This window comes from Pseudonaja textilis, chromosome 3 (assembly GCF_049901715.1).
Source record: "Pseudonaja textilis isolate UNSWEBS1 chromosome 3, rPseTex1.2, whole genome shotgun sequence".
Lineage (NCBI taxonomy): Eukaryota > Metazoa > Chordata > Lepidosauria > Squamata > Elapidae > Pseudonaja > Pseudonaja textilis.
This window is the reverse complement of record NC_141992.1, coordinates 162,571,207-162,596,101: the sequence shown is the minus strand read 5'-3', so window position 1 is coordinate 162,596,101 and position 24,895 is coordinate 162,571,207. Positions and strand designations below refer to the sequence as shown.

General features: G+C 40.9%; 1 protein-coding gene across 1 annotated transcript in view; it reads right to left on the bottom strand.

Moving 5' to 3' along the window:
- Positions 1–24,652, bottom strand: part of FAM110B (family with sequence similarity 110 member B) — an 85,910-nt gene extending 61,258 nt beyond the window's left edge. The window contains exon 1 of the mRNA XM_026705905.2: positions 24,240–24,652. The gene's annotated coding sequence lies outside the window, so the exon portion shown is untranslated. The remainder of the gene's footprint in view (positions 1–24,239) is intronic.
- Positions 24,653–24,895: the final 243 nt, after the last annotated feature.

The window sequence follows — 24,895 nt, the reverse complement described above, 5'->3', positions numbered from 1 at the left end:
ACAGTCTAAAACATTGTAGCTAATAAAAGCAGCATTTTATAAAAAAGCATCTGTTGGTATCCATAGTAAATAAATACAAGTCTAAAACAGAAAAAAATCAGCATAAGAAGTGCTCTTCACTACACTTATGATTGTTTGAAGTTACAACAGACTCGTGAAATTACAACCAGTTGCAGCATTCTGTAGTCATGTACATGATCATTTTTTGCTGTTTTCCCTTCAGAAATGCCCATAGGATAAGCTGTATTTGAACATGACGTGATTTGCTTAATAACTGTCATAGCTTGTTTAACCATAAAGTAAAAACAATCACAATCTAGTCCCACCTGTGGATTTATCCCAAAGACTTATGGGCTCAAATTATAATCAACCTACAAATGGAAAAAGAGGTGTACCTGGTAGTAGACAGTGCTAGCTTAAATGGTGGACAAGTCTGCAGCATGAAAGAACATCTTCAGTCCTTAGTTAAAGAAACTGAGCTTTGACACATATGTGGACATGGTAGTCCTGTCACATTTTTATCTCTGTTATAGTATTTATATTCTGGTAGTTTGTTTATTGCTGAAGAATTAAATCTGCATCTTCTGATTTTAAGGGAAAAAATGTTTACAGAAAGCTGTATTAAAGAAAAGCACTTCCTGCCTAGCACTCATCTTTAGAAAATTCTTGTAGATGTAACAAATATGTTTACTATCATAACCATTTTCAATTTTCTTTATTAGCTTCCCCAGAAAGGAAATGGGGAAGCCGGCAGGGAAGGTTGTAAGTTGCCACTGCCTGCCAAAACAACTGCTTCTTAGGGCTGGCTGAAAGAGCTGCCTACTGAGACCACCTGAACTCTTTTGGGGAAGTGCAGAAATTAGCTCCATTCTGGCATTCTACCAAAGTAGTTCCCTTCCATGCATGGAGGGAACTGAACTCCTTCAACTAAGGGTAAAAACCAAGTTCGAATCCTGAAGATTTGAAAAATCTAAAAATCTTGGAAAGAGGATTTATAATTTAACATAGTTGCTCCTAACTAAAGAAAAATGTCCTTCTAATTTCTCTCATTTATCTAAACATTGCAGGCTATCATGTATTTATATACTATGTGTATCCCTTTTCATTTTAGAACATAAAATGTTCAACAATCCTAAGTAGTTCAACTATAGTTTTATGGTTGAACCCCAGTCTTTTGAGAAAAAAATATAGTCAAAATTAAATTGAATAAAATAGGATCTTGCCATGATAGCATGCAAGCTATTTGATTAAAAGTATTTGGTTAAAAACGTGATCCAGTTGTTTGCCTTAATAGAAGTCTTTGTCTTTTTATACAGAAGAGAGCAGGTGCCACATAGCATTATCAATTTCTTGAAGCTAAAGAAAGGGCTGTGTGAAGAAATCTAAAGTATATAAAGTTTATCCATTTCAAGCTAAAAGATTTATAACCCACAGTTCTTTTTAAAATGTTATAGCCTTAACTCTTGCAACCTAGTTTATGTATCTAGCAGATAATCTAGAAATAATATAGGAAGAAAGGGAGACAGCTACAAAACTTCAGGGTCTGCCACCTTTCAAAGTTGTTAACAACTGGCAAGAACTAAGATGGTGAATGAGGTGATTTACCTCTTTAGTAAATGTGTGATGGTACTTACAAGAATTTATTTTGTGACCTTCACAAAGTTCAGCATATCTTAAGGGCCATTTGAGAAATGGGTACCTCAGGGTCTTCCAAGTGAAAATACTTGCTACTTAGAATAAGAGAACAAAGTATCCCAATTAACAATTCTAAAGAAATCTGAAGAAAAGTTAAGAGAAGATTTTAAACTTTCAGAAGAGTAAAGAATTTTGATGAAGCCAAACAATAACAAACAGGCTACAGCTGTGATGATTGAACGTGAATCACCTGAGCAGGACTGAGTGAGTAATTCTTGGATTCTAGAAGTGTTAAATGCGTACACAACCGTGTACACAAGTCTCATGCACAAAGTTCATAATGAAGCAGAAATCTCTATGGATAGGAATATAGTAGTTTTAATCGCATTTTAAGAAATGCTGAATAGATCCTTACTCCATTCTTTAGGACTAGCCTTTCAACAATGGGGGTGGGGAGGTGCTGTACTATGGTTTTGTATTATGGTTTTAATGTTGTAAGCTGCCCAGAGTCCCCTGTGTAGGAATTGGGTGGCGATATAGATTTGTTTAGTAATAAAATAGGAAAGTTGGTGACTGAATGAGTACAGATACAGAGTTTTAACCAAACTATATTATATTGTTTAAAGTTAATGGAAAGTTAAAAGTTAATGCCAAGCAGGCATTAAGGATTAAAGTTCTGATAAGTATTTTTGATGTATTAGAAGCTATTTGTAAAACTTGTCAATAATTCATTGAGTTACGGTTAATTGTTTAACCATGATACTTGTAAGCTGCTTTTATTTGCCTGATTGAACTGGCTAAATGAATAAGGCACATCCTGCTTAGATTTAATATATGAGTATACTTATTATTACTTATCATATTCAAATCTAGCAACCTCTGAATTTATATATTTACTAATTTTCCCTAAACAATGCAGAGATTAGTTAAATGTTCCTTGAAAAGGGCTTACATTTGCAATAAGGCAGAAAGAACCAGATACAGAACTGTATTTTTGATGAAATGCTTTTACAACCAAAACCAATATAGTTGGTTCTTGCTTAATGCCCACCCGTTCAGCAGTCAACATTACAACAATGCTGAATAAGGAGGACTTAAGAATTTTAATATTCCTTGCAGATATGGCTGTCAGAACATACCCAAGGTCACATGATCATGATTTGGGCACTTAGCAACTTAGCTTGCAATTATAGTGCTATAGCATTCTGAAGTAATGTGATCACAATTTGCAAACTTCACTGCCAACTTCTGATAAGCAAAAAAAATGAAGAAGCTGGCAAGAAGTTGCAAATAGGGGTCATGTGACCCAGGCTACTTCAACTGTGCAGGATTCTCCTAACAACAGCAATTGGGATGGTTGGTGCAGTCAGATAACATGTCTGATGATTTCATCTCTTAGTGATGGAATTCTTGGTCCCAATTGTAATTGATAAGTGAGGATTACCTGCACATGAATACAGGATAAATATAGGATAAATATCCCAATATATTCATGCAAACATCATGGGCATCGACAAGCACAAAAAAATAGGACATAGTAGACTTGACTCACAGATGACTTCCTATTTGGAAACCAGGTCAATATCTTCAAGCACTAGATTCAGGGTATCCATGGTAGTACCTAAAAACAAGTATAAGATTTTCCAGCTCGTATGTATGTATGTATTTAGGTATACACACACACACGAACACACATGCACATGAAAGTGTATATAAATAGGGGAAGCAAGAGAGGGAGAGGCTAGATTGAAAAATTAATGTAGAGTCCTTGAATATATAATGGCTTTAAGAAGATCAGAAGTCTTTACATATTTTCTTTTCTCTACATTTCTCTTTCTTTTATGGCTTTTACTTTGTTAAAATTTTATTCAATGAATTTATTTTAAAAAAATAAAAAAAATGTAGATTTCCAACAACTCTGTTGAAATCACTTGTCCATCAAACATAGCATGTTATTCCTTTTAGCATTAGTGGTCTTTCTCTTTGGAATGTGCTGCACACATTCCGTTTTTAACTCTAGAAGCTCAAGAATGCTTGATTTTTGATAAGCCCATTGCCCTTAATTTCTATTGGGATAGTCATTTCTGTTTGCTTTAGCTATCATTTGTTTCACTAACATTTAGTGACCTCTTTTTCTCTCCTGCACACATTCCAATACTCATGAAAATATACAGTAAAGTTCTCCAAACAAGCCAAGGCAAACGTGGGACAGGCTGAACTGACTTATCAGAAAGAGCCTCCCCATTTATTCAGATCCATTGAAAACTTTCTGACCCATTCCTCAGCCTTAATGACACTTGAACAGAAAGTTAATGAAAGCCTCCAATACAGCTATTTTAAAAAACTAAACAGAATCAACATACTGATGATTAAAAATAGAACATTATGATAACAGTAACTATGACTAGAGAACTAAAAGGCTCTGCAGTTTTCTGATTAAAGCATGACTGTATATTCCCAAAATATGCAAACACCTTCTGCACTGCAACTGACCTAATGTAGAATGAATTATTATTGGGGGCAGAGGTGAGGGAAATAATTTCACAAAACAAAACAAAAAAGTTGGAGGTCATAGCCCTGCATCTAGTGGGAAACAAAAAAAAATCCTTGCAGTCTGGCATAATAGTAAGAATCCTACTAAGAATACAATTACAATATAGAAAGACGAAGAAGCTTAGATAAATGTGTTTGCAAAAAAAAAAATGACCTATGGTGCATTAGAACTCATATTTTCTAGATTCAAGAATTATGTGTTCATCACTATACCTAACAGGTCCTCTAATCTATCATATAGTATACACACATTCTTCTATCTCCACTTCTATCTCCATTTTTAGGGAACCTGCTTCTCCAATATTAAGGAGAAGAGTAATAAAGAGGAAATACATCCATATTGCTGGAAACAAGATGGATATGCCCTTAGAGCTGTTTTTATTGCTTGATAGAGTTGTGTAGCTTCATCGTTCTTTTCTTGGTTTGAGCTCTTGTTTCACTAACTGGGTTGGAATAACAATACAGTAGATATTCCACAACCTTCGCTGCTTTCAAAAAAGTTGGGATACATCTCATCTGATTTACACATAAATGGGAAATCACCAGAAAATATAGGTTAGACTGAAAATTCAGAAAAACATCTCAAAAGTAGACAACTGAAAACCGCTTCCATTGTGTTTTCAAGAAAACTACATGGATATAGAACTGTGCTATATTAAAGCAAATCATTATTTTTCATATTTGGTATGGTGTAGCTCATTCAATGCCATGAATGACATAATCACATCAACATTTTGCAAAATTCTAGAACATTATGGAAAAGCACCGAATTTACAAGAAGCATGCACACACAAAATGTAAAATCACCGAACCGGTAGTTACTGCGGTCGGATCCCACCCCTGACTAAAAGACATCCAAGGTTCCTTCCATCCATATTATTTAAAATAAGCACACCTAGGCATGCACAATTATTTCTAAGAAAGGGTTTTGCCATGGTTACAGTACAACACTGCTAATCAGTTATAATTTGATGTATATATGACAGATCACCAACCTAATAGCTTCAAGCCTTATAAACCTCATATTGCAAGCCACCACTCCTGTTACTCTTAAAATATTATCATATGTAGCTGTGGCATTTCTACAATAGAAGTGTATAGCACATGTTTAGTCATATTGTAGCTATTATGCTATGTTTAGTATTTTTCTAGTTCTTACTTAGGAGTGTGTATTTGACATCTAGCTTTCTTGGAACATGCTTGGGTCTTCTACAATTTCACTTAATGTGAAACAGATTTTTTGTAAGGAAGTTCTACGATGGCAAGCAGAGAAAGTTTTTCCATCATTCTCCCATGTATTGCAGAAACTCTAAAAACATGTCTACTGCTATTTTACAACTTTTGGCAAGAAAAAGAAAACACTGACAAAAAGTGTGAATAACTAGTACTCAAAGTACATGGATATATAACTGTGAGTTTTATCATTAGCAAGTAGTTAATCTGTATAAGTTTGGTCTAGTGGTTAAAGGCACCAGATAAGAAACCAGAAGACTGAGAATTCAAGTTCAGCCTTTCCTAGTTAGGTGACCTTGGGCCAGTCACTGTCCCTCAGCCCAACTCACAGGGTTGTTGTTGTTACTGGGGAAATAGGAGGAAGTAGGAACATTAGATATGTTTGCTGCCTAGAGTTGTTTATAAAACTAATAAAGGTGGGATACATATTAAATATATAAATTAAATAAATATAATTAAATGATGGGATTTTAGAAACAGACTTAGGTCCCAAAATTCCATTTCACAGCCACTTTATTGATATTGCTTACCCCAAAGAATTATACATATCTTTGGGAGCCTTCTGAATTCAGAACCTTGAATTGCCCTACTTTTCTAACACTGAACAACCTAACTAGACTTGACCTGGCATTTTGTCAGTGTCCAAGGCAGGTATTTATATTTTGCTGATAGGTAAAATAAATTATTCCATTTTCTGCTAAGTAGAAGGGTGGGATGAAAATGAGAAAGAAGAGCCAGTAAAATATGAAAACTACTGGGCAAAATAATGTGTAAAGGAACATGCCTGTCTTTAATATACTAGTGTGTTCTTTTAAACGGAATGTGCATTTAAATGCCTGCCACAATAAATGAAAAAAATATTTTTTATAACTGGTAGAGTAGGGGAAAGAAGGAAGACTCAAGGCTATGAATATATAGGAATAATTTGAAAAACCAAAGATATGGAAATCAATCACTTGTAGACCGCCCTTTGTGGAAACTGTATTAAAAATAAGGAAAAGGTTTCACAATTACTAAATAGAATTAAATAGGACTTATAACCGCATACAAGAGCACATATAAATATGATTTTCAGAATACTAGAAAAGAATTTAGAAAACATGAACATTCAATTAACTAGTCTTATTACAAATCTCATGGAACATATCAAGGTTAAGCAGAACATGATCATAAACAAGCTATAATTTTCTTAAGTTTTTCAAGCTTGCTGTAATTAGTTTTTAATAAAGTAAAAAAATAAACAAAATATTCATGCATACGAAGAGTCCATAACCACATCTGACTTACACAAATATGTAACTGGATAAAGACATAAATAAGAATTATCTTGTGTAGATTTTGGGACACAAATAAGTTGATTTCTTTGTGCCTAATTATATTTATTTTGATTCATTTCATTGTATACCATTTCTATAACCAGTGCAGTGGAAGCAGCTCATTCCTCTAAAGTTTATTTGTTTATTTGTAAGAATTATTTGTTTATGATGTCATTTCAAAAATTTCAGTGAATTCCTTGAGCACAAGGACATAAATAATCTAAATGGTAGTCATGCAAGCAAAAATGATGGAAGCAAAAATGATGGAATGTGAATTATAGGCCCCAACCAAAAATGTACTTTTAAGAGTCACATGAATAATGAAAAGGGACCATTGGTTACAAATTGCCCAGACCATTATATATTTGTGGCAACTCTCTAAAGGAATTATAGGTTTCTGTCATTGTCTACTCAAAAGAAGTGGGGCAAAAATTTTAAAAAGCATCAAAATTAGTATAAAAAATGTCTAGCATTGCTTTCAAATTCATGCCCATGAAACACACACACACACACACACACACACACACACAAATGTCAAATTATGAGAGTCATGCTAATTTATGGTAATCCAAAAGTACTGAAGCACCTGAAGCTATGGTGGCTCTGTGGTTAGAACGCAGTATTGCAGGGTAATTCTGCTGACTGCCAGCAATTCGGCTCAAGATTGACTGAGCTTTCCATCCTTCAGAGATCGGTAAAATGAGCACCCAGATTGTTGGGGTCAATATGTTGACTCTATAAACCACTTAGAGAGTGCTGTAAAGCACTGTGGTATATACATCTAAGGACTATTGCTATTTCAGACTAATATATTTTGTTAAAATGCATAACCTTATTGAGCTACTGTTCACTTCATCAGGTGCATCTGATGAACTAAACTATAACTTGATTAGGTTTATGCCTTTTAATAACTTACTTTTAGTTTAAATGACAAATTGATATTTATAAAAATCTGAAACAAAAACACAGATAAGATCTAGACTAAACCTTTTATTCGAAGTCATGGAATGGTAAGAGTCTACAGGTATAAGCAATGAAACTGAATAAAATGTCAACTCAAAATGCTGGAAAACTAAGTCCTTCTTTCCCCCAAGAAAAAGTCCATAAAACATCAGTATTTTTAATGGATTTTATTTATAGAAACAACAGATAAAGAAGGAAACTTTAATGTAAGCTTAGAGAAAGAGGGTAAACTACAAATGAACTTACAACTGCTGTTAAGAAAGACTGAAAATTACTTCTTTATTAATCTTTTTTCCCTTTTCTATCTCTTTTTATTTCTTTTTCTCTTTTCGATTATTTTTCTCTATTTCTCTTGTCTGTTTCTATATTGTGGAAAAACTTACTTAATAAAACTTACTATACAAGTAGTCCTGGATTTATAACCATTCATTTTAGCAACTGAAGTTACAATGCCAGTGATTTTTGGCTGGTTTTCACACTTATGACTGTTGCAGCATCTTCACTGTCATGTGATCAGAATTCAGAAGCTTGGCAACTGGAATGCATTTATGGTAATTGCACTGTCCTGGAGTCATATAATCACCATTTGCAATCTTCCAGTCAGCTTCCAACAAGGAAAGTCAATAGGAGAAGCCAGTTTTGCTTAATGACACGATTCACTTAACTGAAGCATTTGCTTAACAACTGTGGCAGAAAGGTCATAAAATGGGGCAAATCTCTTAACAACTCACTCACGTAGCAACAGAAATTTGGGCTCAATTGTGGTCATAAGTCAAGGATGACCAGTATATAGGAAAAAAATTATATTTCTCTCAAACAGAAACAATGTGCAGTCTAAAGTTCAGTTATCAGCTGAAGCTTATTCAAAGTACTATGGAAGATATACTGGATTACATAGTTCATAGACTATAGTATAACATGTAACATGACAGAAGGATTGGGAGAGACCATGAATAACATTGACACAAAGTGTTTAGAACTGGAACCAACAACTACCATTCTTAGTCAAGGTTATAAGTCTTTCATTCTATGAATTTTCAATATGAGTTTGTCTGATATTATTTAACGTAGTACAATCTGGTTTATTTTTAGGTGGACTGACAAATGGAATAACTCAACTAAACACTTTTTTGTATGTTTAGTATCCTTTATTTATTTAATTAACGTATGGCATACAATGTTAAAGAAATGTACAAGCGCCCAACACAATGCAGTTCTGACAGCCTATTGCTAATTCATTCTGTTCAGCACTTGCATGCTTATATTTGATACACTGCAGGGGAAAAACTAGCTTACATCAACTGACTAGAGCACTTAGGTTGCTGACTCTTCCAGGCTCCTCCATTGGTCTCACCACACCTCATGTTGTCCTAAGTCTGGCCTGGTCCAGTGCTGGCTTCTGCTTTCTGCACACACGAATGCAGCTAAGTTTTTTCCTCCCAAAGTGGTACCCATTTGTCTACTTGCAATATTGCAAGCTTCTGAATTGTTGGATGGACAGGAGCCAAAGAATGAGCGGCAGAGTCAGGCTTGAACCACTGAAGTGCAGTTCCAGTGTCATTAAGCCTCTGCACCACTGCATCCTACAAAAAAACATGATCACATCTAAAGAAGTATATGGATATATGCAAGATATAAATAAGCAAGCACAAGTAATAAATAACAATTAACAAGGGAAAATATTTTTGATATTTTTCAAGTACCTGCCACTAATACCCCAAAGTTAATTGAATATTTTGAGGTATTAAACTGAAAAAATTAAAACCAAATGGTCTGGATACAACATAAAAGTATTCAGGAAAAGATAACTGCAAATGAAGTTCTCTTGAATAGCAAGTAGCCTTTTCTCTTTCTCATTTATAATATTGCAGATAATATGAACACTATTTCTTAGATTATAGAATTTACATGTTCTTTATTTAGAAAAGCGCACAATTAGCAATTGTTGGGCTAGAAAAAGTAATGATAATTATATCTGGTCTGCACATTGTACTAAGCCATAATGTTTTGGTTTAAACCATTTTGTTTTGGTTTAACTATTGTGTTATCTTATCCATTATAGTTTTACATGGTTTAGAGTTTAACATATAAATCCATACAAATATTCAAATCCAATCAATTGGGATCCAGTCAATTAAACATTGTTAAAACACACTACATTCAATATGTGAACCCAGTCAATGTATTTTTAATACAATTTTGACTTTTGGGTAGAAAGTATTTCTTGTATTTGCTTCCTAAATCTGGAGATTTTCTTGAATGCTCATTTTTTTCCCTCTCACTAGAAAAATAGAAACTCCTATATATGGTAGATGGCTTTAATGCGTGGCTATTAAAATTCCAAATGTAGCTTATTGTCACTCGTATTGTCATCCATGCTTCAGATGCCACAGCTCTATTTCAGTCTTTTCTAGAAATTGATTTATCTTCTCATTTTGACCTTAAGTTGAGAAACATCTCTCTCAGCCAGCAACTTTTCCCACAAACTTTTGCATCAAAAAACAAACAAACAAAAATGTGTATATATTCTTTATGTTAATCCTGCCACTGGGTATATTTCACCTGAAACAATGTTTGCTGAAAAAAAATAAAAAAATATACTTATAATAGAAAGCAGAGGCCTTGGAGGAAAGGGACCAGTTTCATTAAAAAAAATTGTATGGAAGCTTTTCTAGGAGTATGACTTGACAGCACAAAACATTGCCACATTTCAAAGCATATGGGTTACATTCAGTTACAAAATAAAATTAGAATAAGTATAATTAATGCTCCCCTGAATGTTTATTAGTAAGTATTTCTATTGCACAGCAAACATTTAAATGTACAGTTCTCCAAGCTGGTATACTCTAGATGTGACAAAGCCAGATGCAGTCCTGGAAGGTGCTAATTGTACTAAGATAAGAATCCCCCTAAATCAGACACACAGAAGAATGACTCACAGAGAATCACAAAGAAGCCAGTAGGAAAAAGAAGATAACAGAAGCAGCGGGCATTTTCTCTGAATAAAATTTGTGAAACCAAGTAACTAGGAGAGTTGCCCATACATTATTAATAAGAGCAAATCTCTTGACCTAGATATTTCTGAGTTACAGGAAAAGAAAAGAAAACATTTTTGAAAAGCAACATATTCCACATATGAACTACAAAGAATAAAATGAAGAATCTGTCTTTTATTCATGTGTTTACAATGTTCAACTAAAATGCTTTGCTGAAAAAAGTATATTAAAAAGTATATTAAACCTTTACTTCTAATATACTATATAATAAACATTGTCAGCAAGGAGATATCTTAGAATCCCTAAACAGTTTGAATACAGACACACATACATTATACAATTTGACTTAATTGATATTATTCTTAGTGCAAAATTATTTTTCAGTTTTCTTTAGGTAAGACTGCAATATTTATATTGCACTCTGCCAAATGAAGATACTTTTATGCACCACCCATGGCAAAAGACAGACAGCAGACTAATGGTCTTGTTTTGTTTAGAGAGGTGGGAGGGGCAACTACTGAACTATTTTTTTCACAATCTGAAGATCAGGTAAAAAAATCTTATGCTAAAAATATCTACATTGTCTCTGCATTCATTTGTTATCTGTATTTTGAACCTGATATGAACTTAAAGACCACATAACTTTTAACATTGTGCAAGAAGGTTTTTATTACTTTAAATCGTACATACCCATTTGCTGGTCCTACCCTTTTAATAGATTTCAGATATTCATCCCATATTGACTAACAAAGCTATAAATTGCATTTTATTTAAAGCTCAAGACTAACATCAAAACAAAACAATGTATCTAAAGTTGAATTCATTGGATGTAATCACATTTGACAAAAGCACATACTTTTTGTCTGCATCTAAAATTAAAGTATGGTTTAGGAAAGATTAAGTACAGGTTAAGATTAAGTTTGCCAGAATGTGAAAAAAAGGAATACGAAGTTAACATGTCACAGAGTTATACAAGCAACTTATAGTCCATAATCAATTAGCAATCCTCAAATTTGAAAGTAGGTTGTGGCAATTAAATATTGTACAAATTTGGGGGGAAGGGCTCACTCAAAATATTCATACTAATGCTACCCCAGGTTTCCATATACCTAGGCATATGATGTTGGAAAGAACCTCCAGATAGATCATGACTTACAACCACAATTGGAATAAGAATTTGTATTGCTAAATAAGTCGGTTGTGAATTGCACCATACCTGGAATATTGCATTCAATTTTGATCATGTTACAAAAAAGATGCTGAGACTTTGTAAAAAGGGCAAAGAAGAGCAACTAAGAAGACTAAATGCCTGAAGACAAAAATACATGATGATCTGTTGCAGGGTTTGGCTAGTCTAAAGAAAAGAACTCGAGGGGACATGACAGCAGTATTTCTAGTATTTGAGAGATTGCCACAAAGAAGAGAGGGTCAACTTATTTTTCAAAGCACCAGAGAGCAGGACAAGAAACAATGGATGGACACTAATCAAGGAAAGAAGCAACCTGAAATTAAGGAGAAACTTCCTAACAGTGAGAATTAACCAGTGGAAAAGCTTACTGTCAGAAGTTGTGGGTGCTTCATCACTGGAGGTTTTTAAGAAGACTGGAAAATTACCTGTCTGAAATGGTGTAGGGTGTCCTGTTTGAGCAGGGGGTTGGACTAGAACAATGGTCACCAACCAGTGGGCCACTGGTGGGCCATGAGAAAATTTTGGCAGGCCACAGAGAAATCTCACCCCCAGAGCACCCCCCCCCAAAGCAATTAATCCAGGCTGCACAGAAACACAAGGCTACACCGCCCACATGGTCCATGGGAACCCTCCCCATCCACTCACTCCTTACCCGGCAAACTCACCTGCTAAATTGCTATTTTTCCTTTTTTCTACCAACATCTACTCTGCTGTGCCAGGAGATTTAGATTAGCTTTGGAAGTATGAAATGGTTGCATTTCTTGCCTTCTAGCTAGTCTTTAGATCTCCGGCTCTGCTTTTAAGCACAGCCGAACCTCCCTTAGGACTGAAGGTTTTATTATTCAGTGCAGACTCACGGCAAGCAAATTTGAGAGACTGAGGTAGCCAATGGCACATAGATAGATCACTGAATGATTCTGTGAACAACTGAATCTGCCTGCCTGCTTTGCCTGATTTTGAGTAAAAGTTGCTTTTCTCCTTAGAGCTGCTCGGATCATCCAGAGAGTGGGAGGTGCTTCAGTCTGCGTCATTGTAGGCTGAGCTTAATTACTGAGGAATGCTCCGCCTTCCATCACGTGGCTCCGTTGCCGGCATTCCCCAGTTTTTTGCTCAGCCTCGTGCAGAGTAGGCAGTGTTTTCAGTTCTCTTGGCCGTCTCAAGAAAACTTTCTTATCAGGTTGTATTGATTTATTCCTTTCTTAGCCCTGTGCAGGAGGATATTCTATGGCTTAGAGGTTAAGCATCCACCTAATAAGCATGTAATCTGGGTTCAGTTCCCAGATGGGCAGGGCTAACTGATCAGACCTAAATAGCTTGAAATAGAGCTATAGGTTATACATAAATTTAACTTGATTTTTCAACTCCCATTCTCCTGGGAAGTCTCCTAGTCCCAGGGCGCCTGGGGAAGGCTAGCTAACTTTCTAGCCACCCCCTCCTCCTTATTGCCTAACAGACCTTTCTCATTCAAAGGTTTAAATGTTCCTGTTATTGACTCTTCCTCCTTGTCCTCCCCTGGGATCCTTGGATTGCCCCTGGGGAGAATTTTGGCGCTGTTTAGGAGCCCTGTAAGTCCTCATAGCAGGCAGCCGCCATTTTAAGCGCCGCCCCATGGTAGGGCGCCAATTCCTTATCTTTCCAATCGCTACAGCGCGCCCGTTTTCAAGCTGCAGAGCCTGCTGGCCTTAACTGATTTATTGACTTGGTGCTTGGAGGCTAGTTCGCTGCCTCCGTTGGAATCTCACCCAGCCTTGTCAAAGCTAGGCTGTTATTTTTCTTGCAGCTCCTTGGCCGATCAAGATCGTGGGAGGATTTGATCTTTCCTCCCTTTCCCTAGCCTCTGCGCAACTAGGTTTCTGTTCAGACTCAGGGGAGCACGTTCATTGCCCCCAGGGGGAGAAAGACAACGGGTGGTTTGAGAGCGTCTTGGCGCTAACCCCCCAGATCCTCTCCTTGGAATCTCTTCCTGCCGATTTCCACGCCGTCTTCGTTAGCGGCTTGAATTTAAGCGCTCCAAAGCGCCGCTGGTTTTCCCCCACCCGACGCCGATCATCTCAGGAAGGGGCGTACTCTTCCTCACGGTCCCTTCTCGGCATTCTAAGCTCGCCAGAGGGCCCGATTCCGCCCTGAGCAGCCCCGACATTCAGCAAGTAGGCGGCCGTCTCCCTGGGCGCCGCCTGCAGTCGGGCGCCATCGCAAATTTTCTCTGCTGCAGTGTTCTCCTGCTCTCCACGCAGGCCTTAACAGCCTGTACAGAGCCTCTCTACTAAACTTCTGTTGGCAATCCGCAGCCGCGCTCAGGGCGAAGCAATGCAGCACCTTCTTCCCTTCCCGGTTTGTGTCTGGGAGTTCAGCTGCTGGAGGCCTTATCTTTCCAACCCAGTGTGTTTGGCCTCAGGCGTTCATTTGACTGATTGGATAAATAAGACACTTGGGTTGATTCCTTATTGGACCAGGATCCAGACTTATGCATCAAGCTTTCAAAGAGTTAAGAATAAAAATAAAGGAATAAATAGAAGGAGAGCCAATAATCAATCACGTATACAAGACTTATTCATACGTATGTATATATAAGCGAATAAAGGAATTTAATATACATATATCAATAATGATGATGATGATGAAGATGATGATGATGAAGAAGATGATGATGATGATGATGATGATGATGATGATGATATTTATATTCACCGCCTTTCTGCGGTATATCAAATTCCAAAAGGGGGCGCGGGCCAGCTGATAAGGGTACCCGGACTCACTGCAGGCCGAACCCTAGGCGAGCCAACCGCCTCTGGTATTCTCTCATATGATTATTCTTCGTAAAGTGGCAGATGATAATTCCTTCAATGGCCCTTCTCTGAAGGCCAACTCTAAGTCTTACCATTGCGCAGTCAGGCTAAGGAAACTCAATAATAGTGGTATAGTCTCTCCTGCCATCAGGGGTTGGACTAGATGACCTCCAAGGTCCCTTCCAATCTGTTTCCCACTGGGCCCTTTCTCAGGTGGCCTAGAGGTGGAGCTCCGGCCTCCCAATCAGAGGTTGTTAGGTCAATCCCAGGAAAGGCTAATATTTGGAATAGACTCTCCTGTTGGAGCTGGGGGTTGGACTAGATGACCTACAGGTCCCTTACAGTTGATTACCCCTGAACTCACCCGAGCTCTCCTGATACCGGAAGCTAAACGGGTTAGACCTGGCTGATACTGGGATGGCAGTTCATCTGGGAGTATTGGGTGCTATAGCGGAGACGCCTTGAGGTGTCATAGCAATCGGAGAAGGAACTTGACGGGCTATCCAGCGGGTCCCTCCTGGTGACCCCAGCCCTGCCACCCTCCGCTCCTCCTACTCTACTCACCCCTCCCCAGATTTCTTTCCTTCTCCAGGCGCAGTTCACCCCAGGGCGTCAGGACCACGGGTCAATGACCAGACGGACAGCAGGAGGAGGCTGCCACAGTCGGATTTCACAACAAACCAGGTCATGGATGGAGCTGACTTCCCGCCAGAGGACCGCAAAAAGTCTCCAACAGTTGTCCAGACGGGATTCTTCCTGAGGGCTCCCGATCATGAGTATCTATCAATCAGGTCCCGGCCTAGGTCGGCTTCTACCACGGTCAGGTACCTTCTCAGAGGGACAGCCCTCTTCCAAAGGGAGCAGGGAGGAGGAGAAATCCGTTTGGGGTCAACTCATTTCAGCGAACCCCTATCAGGGACGGAGCCATGGGGGGGGTGATGCTCAGGATAAGGACCCCCCCCAATTAAAGGGAAAGGTCCCTTACCATCCCTCCTTTGGGGGCTTGTTCAAGCCGCATATTATGGTCTGCTTCGCCTTAAGGCCAAGCATCTCCGGCCTGTGCTCTTACTCTCCCTCTGTCCTCCCTTCCTCGGCGGGGAGCCCAGGGGATGCCATTCCCAAGCAGCCCAGGGCGGAAGCTAATGTCATTCCGGCTCCGCGCATTGCCTCCGATCCGGGATCAAGGCAGCTGATCTCTACAGGACCCCCCCACCTCGCCCGGGCAACAGGTCTTTACCCCAACCTCGGCTCAGACTGCTCCACCGATTTAATCCCTCGAGGTTGACGTGCCCTGTTGGCTCCGCATCCTCCTCCTCCGCTAATGATTCTCCGGAGGCTCGGAAACCCAAGGATAAGAGGCCCGAACTAACCTTATGCCGGGCTCCCTAAGCCTACTCTTGGGCAGCCCTTTCTCAGGTGGCCTAGAGGTGGAGCACGTGCCTCCCAATCAGGAGGTTGTGAGTTCGATCCCAGGTAAAGGCTAATATTTGGAGTAGACTCTCCTGTAACCAGATCGGCTTCGGCCGCCTCCTTTCCTCCAGGCCCCCATCCCGGTGGCTTCACCAACTAAAGCGGCATGCCCCGTCTCTACTCCAAGGGCACATCAGGACATCGGTATACTCACGACCGCGGCAGAATCCTTGGCCTCGCTCCCTATCATAAGGTTAAGTTCCTCTAGGACCCTAACCTCCTGGTTACACAGTTAGATTGGTCTCGGCTCCCACCAAAGGGGACAGACTCTTGACACAGCCTTGGAATCTCTGCCAGCCGAGGGCTGAAGCGGGGGAAAAGTCCTCCCCCTTCAGAGGTCAGAGCCCACAACCCCTCAGCCATTTCGGAAAGTGCCTCTTGACCTTCTTCCAGTCTCTCTTCCCGACTCGGGCAGCAGGAACCGAGGGGTGGCTCCTACGGGACTTCCCTCAGGGGATCATGTGGGAGGCTCTTCCGGGGCCCAGTACAGGTCCCGCTTCCCCCTCGCCCCACTGGCACCGACTCAGACCGGTCACCGACCCTTGGGGTTCCTCTCCTCCCCGGCCCGGGCCTGTGTTACTATTCCGCTCGAATTCAGTGCACTCCTCCCCCGACCTCCAGGGCCCCCACCAAGGGCCCCCGCCAAGCGTGGTTTATTGGATCCCGCCATTTATCCTCTTCACAACTTTCAGGCCTCCCAACTCGTCCCACCCTCCCAACGAGGGTGGGGCTGGTACTCCCACCTCCCCGTGGCCTCCAATTCCTCAGGTGGATGGAGAGCAATCCTTGACCTAACACGGCTTAATCATCTCCTGACCCACCACAGTTTTCAGATGCTACCCTTCCAGTCCTCACTGCTGTTACAATTCCGCTGATCCAAAAGATGCCCCCCTTGGGTTGACATCCGCCAAGAACCCTTCCAAGGTCCTCGCGGCCCTAGCAGCTCTCCGCAGAACCCCCGGGCGTCTCGTCTGCCCCTGGATGACTCCTCATCCTGTCCCGCTCAGGCGCCAAACAAAGGGACACCAGAGCTACTCCACCGCCCTTTACGACCACCTCCTCGCAAACTGACAGGGGCCATCGGTTGCCACCTAATTGCATAACCCCTTGGGGTCCGTAATCGTTCCGGTTAAAGGGAGAGGTCCCCCTTTTTTTCCTCAGAAGTCCCCCTTACATCCGAATTCGGTCAAGCGTATCCGGTGCTCAAAAAGGAGTATCTCGATTGGAAGGGCCTAAACTATTGGCCGAGGTGGTCTCGGGCATTTCCATTGTTCCCTGGGCCCGCTTATGCATCAGACCCCTACAGGGCTCCTGCTCCCATTCTAGGCCGGCAGAGGCCATTCGAAATTCCTGTTCCTGGTTCTGCCAGGGTCCTCTCGTCTCTCCTCGAGCAGATCAACCCCATCATCAATGAGGGTCTTGCCTTTAGGAGCTCCAACAGCTCTCACTCTCCTCAGATTACAGCCTGGCCAGAGGGGGCGCCCTCTGGTTGGAGAAAGACCGGGCATGTAGGTTAGACTAGTTGGAACTCACTCCACCGTTCTGGCCCTTCATAGCTCCTTCTTCGGGTATGTGGGCGTCTGGTCACTACCCCCTCGGGCAGCATCATCGCCAGGCTCATGTTATCAGACAAGGGACCACACAGTCCATACGGTTTATGGGAGTAGCCTAACGCCCTGCTGCTACCGGGCGGTGTGCATTCCTCTCTGTCTCAAAGTAGAGCTCATTCCTCTTCAAGAAGACCCTCACGTCCTCCAGCCTACCGATAGGGGCCTTTTTGGCATCCCTTCTCAATGCACGTCTCCAAGATTCTCGAGGCACCCCTCCCAGGGGCCGAAAACTACAATACCCCGGTACCTCTGGGCCCAAGGCCTCTCTATGCATTTCCTCCACTAAGCCTAGTCACGCAGTCATTCTAGGTCTACTCCACAAAAAAAAAAAAAAAAACCAGCAGAACTGCTTCGGGTGGCCCTCTTCTGGTCAGGTGCCCATGATTGCAGTCCTCCGCAACCTATTGGTGGCTCCTCTCGGGAAAATCCCTCCGAATGGGACCTCCCCTCCTCAAGGGGCCCCTCACATCCGGATCCCCTGCGGCTCCCCTAGCCGTCGGCAGGTTGAATGGAGCCGCCGGGAAGCGAGAATTTCTCTGACCAGGTTAGTGATACCATCTTAGCGGCCAGTCGGTCATTAACTACCCAAACCTACAATACCACTCGGAATCCTTCCGCACGTGGGGGCATAAGTCCCAGGTCAGCCTCTTCCAGCCTCCGTCGCTAGAGCTCTCTTGTCACAGGCCCGCCAGTCCATCGAAATATCAGCACATCTCGCCAAGGTGAGGTTTCTTCGGCAGTTTGGGCCACCAAGGGTCCAGTCATTGGCATTTGCCAGGTCATCATCTGGGCCTACTGTCTCTCCCTTCAGGAGACCTTATACAGGTTTGGCACATCGCCTCGGCGGGGGCCTAGTTGGGCAGACAAGTCCTATAGCAGGTCCTCAGGACACGGAGAGGCTCATGAACCAGACGGGGTCCCTCCGTAGGACAGCCAAGCTTTGGTATGTCCCACTCTCTGGATGATCGAGCAGCTCTAAGGAGAATGGGCGTTGGTTCTTACCTGACACGCCATTTCTCTTCGAGCTGCGAGGATCATCCAGCCCCACCCTATTCTTTCACCGTCTGGTGGGTCTTGTTTCGCCAATGAACCTTAAGTCTAGTAAGATGAGAGTATGAATTTCTCTTTTCTCTCGCTTTCGCAAAAACTGGGGAATGCCGGCAACGGAGCCACGTGATGGAAGGCGGAGCATTCCTCAGTAATTAAGCTCAGCCTACAATGACGCAGACTGAAGCACCTCCCACTCTCTGGATGATCCTCGCAGCTCGAAGAGAAATGGCGTGTCAGGTAAGAACCAACGCCCATTTTATATATAAAAATTTCAATATTTACATACCTGGTGTGTTGTGAGTTATTTTTGTGAGTTTGCTTGCAAGCAAATTTTATGTGACAGACTGAGCTAGCCAATGGCAGATAGATTTCTGAATGAATCTTTGATTCTGTGAGCAACTCAATCTGCCTGCCTGCTTTGCCTGATTTCGGTTAAAAGTTGGCTCTTTTTTTTAAATAAAAAATTCAATATTTATATAAATATTTATAATATTTACATAGAAGCCATGCCCAGCCAGTCACATGACCACCAAGCCACACCCACAAATTAGGCCACATCCACAGAACCGGTTAGTGGTCCCTGGGATTTAAAATTATGAGTTTGGTGGTCCCTGAGATCCAAAAGGTTGGTGATCTCTGGACTAGAAGACCTCAAAGGTCCCTTGCAGCTCTATTCTTATTTTGATTGATTGACAGATCTCATGGCCTTTTTTGCTATGGTTGTTAAGAGAATCACTGCAGTTAAGTGAAGCATGCAATCATCAAGAAAATTCAGCTTTTCCCATTCGCCTGTTGGAAGCTGACTGAGAAGATCACAAATAGTACTGTGCAACAGTTTTATATACATGCCAGTTGCCAAATGGCCGAAGTTTGATCACGTGACTGTGTTGATGCTACAATAGTTGTGTGAGGATCAATAGTAAGTTGCTCTTTTCAAGGTTATTGTAACTTTGAACAGTTGTTAAACAAATGGTTGTAAGTCAAGGACCACCTGTATATTTTAACTTAAAGGCTCAGTGGAATCTCTTCTCAAAAAGAATTACAAAAAGAAGAAAAAGTATTAAACATCATACATGAAACAAATATAATAAGGTTAGGAGCCATTAATGTGAGGCAATACGAACTTTTTTATTTATATTAGCTTATTCAGATGCTTCTTTACTTTAAAAAAAAAAAACAGTATCTCTCATTATTCTCCAGCTATAAACTGAGACAACTCTTTATCAGCTACTTTTCCAAAATAACTGATACCTTTGGCACAATGGTAATTTTATGTCTCAGTGGAATCATAAATCTATGTAAAGTTATGACAGATTTATCAGATTTGGCAAAGCTACCAAAGCTTGAAGAAAGAGCTGTCTGTTTATTCCTGGGAAAAGAGAGCACACATTCCATGAATAAAAAAACTATAACAGATTTCTCAGATGATTTTGTTTATCTTAAACTACTCTTCTAATATCTAATTTGGTACTTACTACAGCTGTGGAAATAATTTTATGAGTCATTTTGTTTCCTCAGTTGTCTCATAGGAAATGTTCAGAACCCTTTGAGAAGGCTTCAAAGCAGCCCACTAAAGGTGTTTCCAACTATTTGGCCATTTGGGGAGTGGATCAAAGGAGAATTATCTGCATTGCCCTCTACCTGTGTAGAACAAACATACCAGTCAAATGCATTTCTTTAAAACAAAAATTAATAAATCCTCAACACTGTCTCTTCTTCACATATAGAATAGCCATTTAGCTACAATACTATGTGGAAAATCTGTGATGTAACTTATTTTGGATATGCAGAAGACTCAGAACAGAACTGAGATGATAAGCAGGGTTAATATTTTGGGATAACCATTTCACAAAGTTTGCTGGTTACTCATAACATTTTCAGAAATTGAATGATGATCAGATAATACTTGCCTTGTAGCAAGCAATTTCTCTAAACACCAATGAGAAAGCTAGAAAACAATAGGATGTTAAAAGGTAATTGTAAAAAAGTTAAAATGATGTAATCAGATTAGGAAAGGATCTGGAAGAACTGAGTTCAATCTCTGCCCAGACCATTTTAAACCTTGTTCTATTCTTTCCAGGCAATAGGCTTTTGCTTTGCCAATTCCCACAAAATGGTTAAGATTTTTTTTATTTGCTACAAAAAAAAAACTGCAGCAAAAAGGTTGTGCAGTCACTGCTCTCCTAGTCACTACATGCAATGTGCTTACATGGCTAGCCTTTGAAGACCACTTGGACTTCAACTGACCCAGAATTCAGCAGGATGAACCTTGATTGGTATGTGACATCTCTGTTTCACAAACTGCACTGGTTACAAAATACTTCCAGGTGTTATTGATGGTGCTTGTCATAATCTATACAACCCTACATGACATAGGGCATGGTTATTTGACGGACCGTCTGTCTCCCATGACAGACTGGCTAATGCCAAGTTCACCTGTAATCTATCAGGATCCTAGAAGCATGCCTTCACGGTCCTTATGCCTGCCCTCTTGAATGAGATTCACCAATATCCCCATGGCTCTCACTCTGGCATTCCAGAAAGCTATTTTCCCAGGTGGCTGGGGGCCTTGTTGGATTGTGTTTGATTATGGTTGACAGGATCCAACATCAACTCCTGATGTTTCATCTTTTATAAATATTACTATTTTATGCTATCACTTTTTTATACAATGTACCACTCAAAGTTGGTTAGAACAGAGTGGCATCTACACTGAGAACGCCATCACATTCTCTCTTCAGAGAATTTAGTCATCAACAAGTTGAAGACACACATGAAGGAATGTAAAACAAAGGATTTGGGAATGAGAACTGCAGCTGTAACAAAATGCCTTACTATCCCATTCATGGGCATTTCTGCTGGGTGTCTTTATCAGCTATATGGAGAGGCCTGTCCAGCTTCTGCTTGAATGCCTTCCATGAGAACAGCCAATCATGTTCAGATGCTGATTTAGTTAGATGTTAAATCATCTAATCATTTGAAAGCTCTGTACAACTCACACCCACAATTTAACCATGATTTTGCTCAATTATCCATTTTTTCTAAATGTTAACATTTCTATTCACTAAAATATGCTTTGCTAGTTAATAGTTCAAAATCAAGCTCATTCAAAATCTATTCCCTTTAATGGAAATCAGTCAGAGCCACCATTGATATCAAACACCAAACTACTGCCATTTTCTATCCAATAAAACACTTGAACACTATGCTATGCTATATTCTTAATCTTCTGATTTCTAAACTAAGTATTCCAAAATCATTATTTTGACATCTTCATATGGCTTCTAGGTCTGTTCCAATTTGGATATGATATTCTTATATCTTGGTTCTAAGTTTACATATGGATAATATCTGAGTATAAAACAGCATAAAATAAAGCTTTATTTTTTTAAAAAAAAATGGTTCTGTTAACATTACCTACAGTTGCAGCTTTTGTAGCACTCATACTGCTGACTCATGTTTAGCTTGTGACCAAAATACATTTCACCTCTATTGTTGCCATCCAACTATCTTCCCATCTTGTAGTTATACAAAACAGTAACCAATAAAAGGTAGACAAGGATTAACCCAGAGTTAACTGTCCCTCCAACTAACAAGGAACTATTTATTGACAAGCTTTCCTTGGACAGAATTGTTAATTAGCATCAATTTAACAATAAAAATGGTATCAATCCTGTGGAATAAACTATTATTGTTATCCCTGTATTGTAGATATGTCATGAACGTAAGGGGCAAGTTTAAGACTAAGATTAGGAACTTCTTATTAACCATTTCATTAGAACATGACAGAGGAAATATTGTAATACTCATGCTGCAAAAACCTCACCAAGAAGTTAAACCAGGTATATATGTGAATCAATTTTCTTGCTAGAATTGGTGTTTTAGATTCAGGCTAACTATAGAATCCTAAAAAAAAGTGTTTGTATAATGTCATACAGTTGTCACTGGAATTCCAGTTCCTTAATTGGAGCTCACCAAATGTAAAGATAGCTGAAAATATCAATATATCCAGCAGCAGTTATCTTCTGATATATATGCAGTGTAAAACTTGAAGAGATATTTATCCATCTTAAAAAGAAGCTACTAAACTTTAGTTATAAGCACACTGACAAAATGTCAAGTATGTCGATATTTTTTTTCTTTAGAGTAAACACCCACACTACATTTACTTTACACAATGTCAAACATAAGCACCACCAAAGAAACATTGCTCCAGTATCCATACAGCAATGAAATAGCCAAAGCCAAGCTTTAATTAAAGCTGAGCTAACATCCATCCTAAAAGGGATACACATACTTTTCACACACAGGTGCTAGACATTTGCTCTAGGGAAAGGGATGCACTTCCATCTCAGTTCCAGAGCCTATATAACTGTCTTCCTTCAAATTCAATGTCCCAAAGGTGCTTTTTCAGGAGGCAACTGAACTTTCTCATTTTTCTTTGAAGACGTTTCACTTCTCATCCAAGAAGCTTCTTCAGCTCTGACCGGATGGTGGAGAACGAAAGGATTTATATTCCTTGCAGACAGCTGGACATTTGCATTCTTTTAGAGAGTCGTTGAGGCCACTTGGGGGAGGAAAAAAAAAAACACCTTTGGGACAATCATGGCCTGGATGACTAAGAATCTCCAGATTCAATCATTCGAATTCAATCATTCCAAAGAGTGTACAAAACCGCGTCTTTTCTTTAAAAAGTGGAGATTCTGGAAAGGCAGCCCCGAGGCTCTACCGCACTTCGCAGGTAGAGCAATGGCCTTAACGAAGGCGAACTTCCTATTCTCCCGGAATTGCTTCCATTTCTACAAGTCTAAAATGAAACGCTGCACCCAGATAGATACACGCGCACACACACATATACACAAACACACATATGCGCGCGCGCCAATAATGAAAGAGCGAATAACCCGGCCTCCCCCTCACTCTCTCTTTCTCAGCAATCCTGTACCAACCCGGTTCTCGGTTTCCTGAGCAGGCGCACGTTAAACTTCCCTCTCCTGCTTCTGCGCTCGCGATCCAAGCGACTCCCTCCCAAAGCTACCACAAAACCACAACGAAACAACCCGCAGGGAGGAGGAACAACAATCCAGGTGTAGTGAGCGACGCGTATGTAGCGTAAACCGAACCTGGCCGCCTCTAAAACGGGCTTCAGCTGCTAGTTACGACGGCGGCGAGGCAGCGTTTGCTCAGGCGCACTAACTTAGCGCTACGAAGCGGGCACCGGCATTCCAGTCGTGGATAACCCGAGATGAGGAGAGGAGTGAAAAAGGCAGAGCCGTCGCCGCCGCCGCCAGGCAGCTGAGAGACGAGGCTCCGGGCAAAGGCAGCGTTCCCCCTTCCCGATGTCTAGGCTCTGCTGTCTGTGTGTCCTTCCGCCACGACCCCCCGTCCAGAAGCCCTGGGCGGCCACATTCTCTCACTCCGAGCACAGCCAGACTTACCTGGCGCCCTGCTTTGGTCCGAGATAGCAAACCCTAGGCGAAGAAACGCGGTCTTGCCGAGAAAGCCATGGGAGCCAACGCTTCGGTTGGCGAAGGCACCAGAGAGAAATTGCAGGGCTTCGCGAAGGCGACGCGGTGCACGCGCCCCCGGGCTTCCTCCGCACATTGAATGAAAACTCTCCCACGGCCGAATTGCTGCCACCGCAGCCACAAGCGGCGCCGAGCTCCGTCCTTCCCACTTCTTCCGAACGCGTGGGGGGAGTTGAAGAACGGCGGGCAGGGTGCTGTGTCTGTATGGGCGGTCTTCCAGGATGGCCCGGAAGGCAGCAAGAAGCAGAGCTCGCGGCTCGCCTTTGAATTTTTCACAGACTCTTCCTTCTTTCGCTGGCTTTCTCTTCCTTTCCCTCCGCTTTGTCCCCCATTCTTCCCTCTGAATGGCTCGGTCCATCCTGAAATGGGTAGGGGGCGGGGCGGGGGATGCTATTGCTTGCATATAATAGGCTTGAATCGACCTCCGCGATGTAACGGAGCAGAAAACAGCGCTGTGTATTCCTACCTTGGTTCCTTTTCAAAGACGGTGTTCTGGATTTGGATGATAAGAGGCTAGGAAAGTATGGTGGCTAAATTAAAGGTGGGCAGAGCAGGGAGATATACAC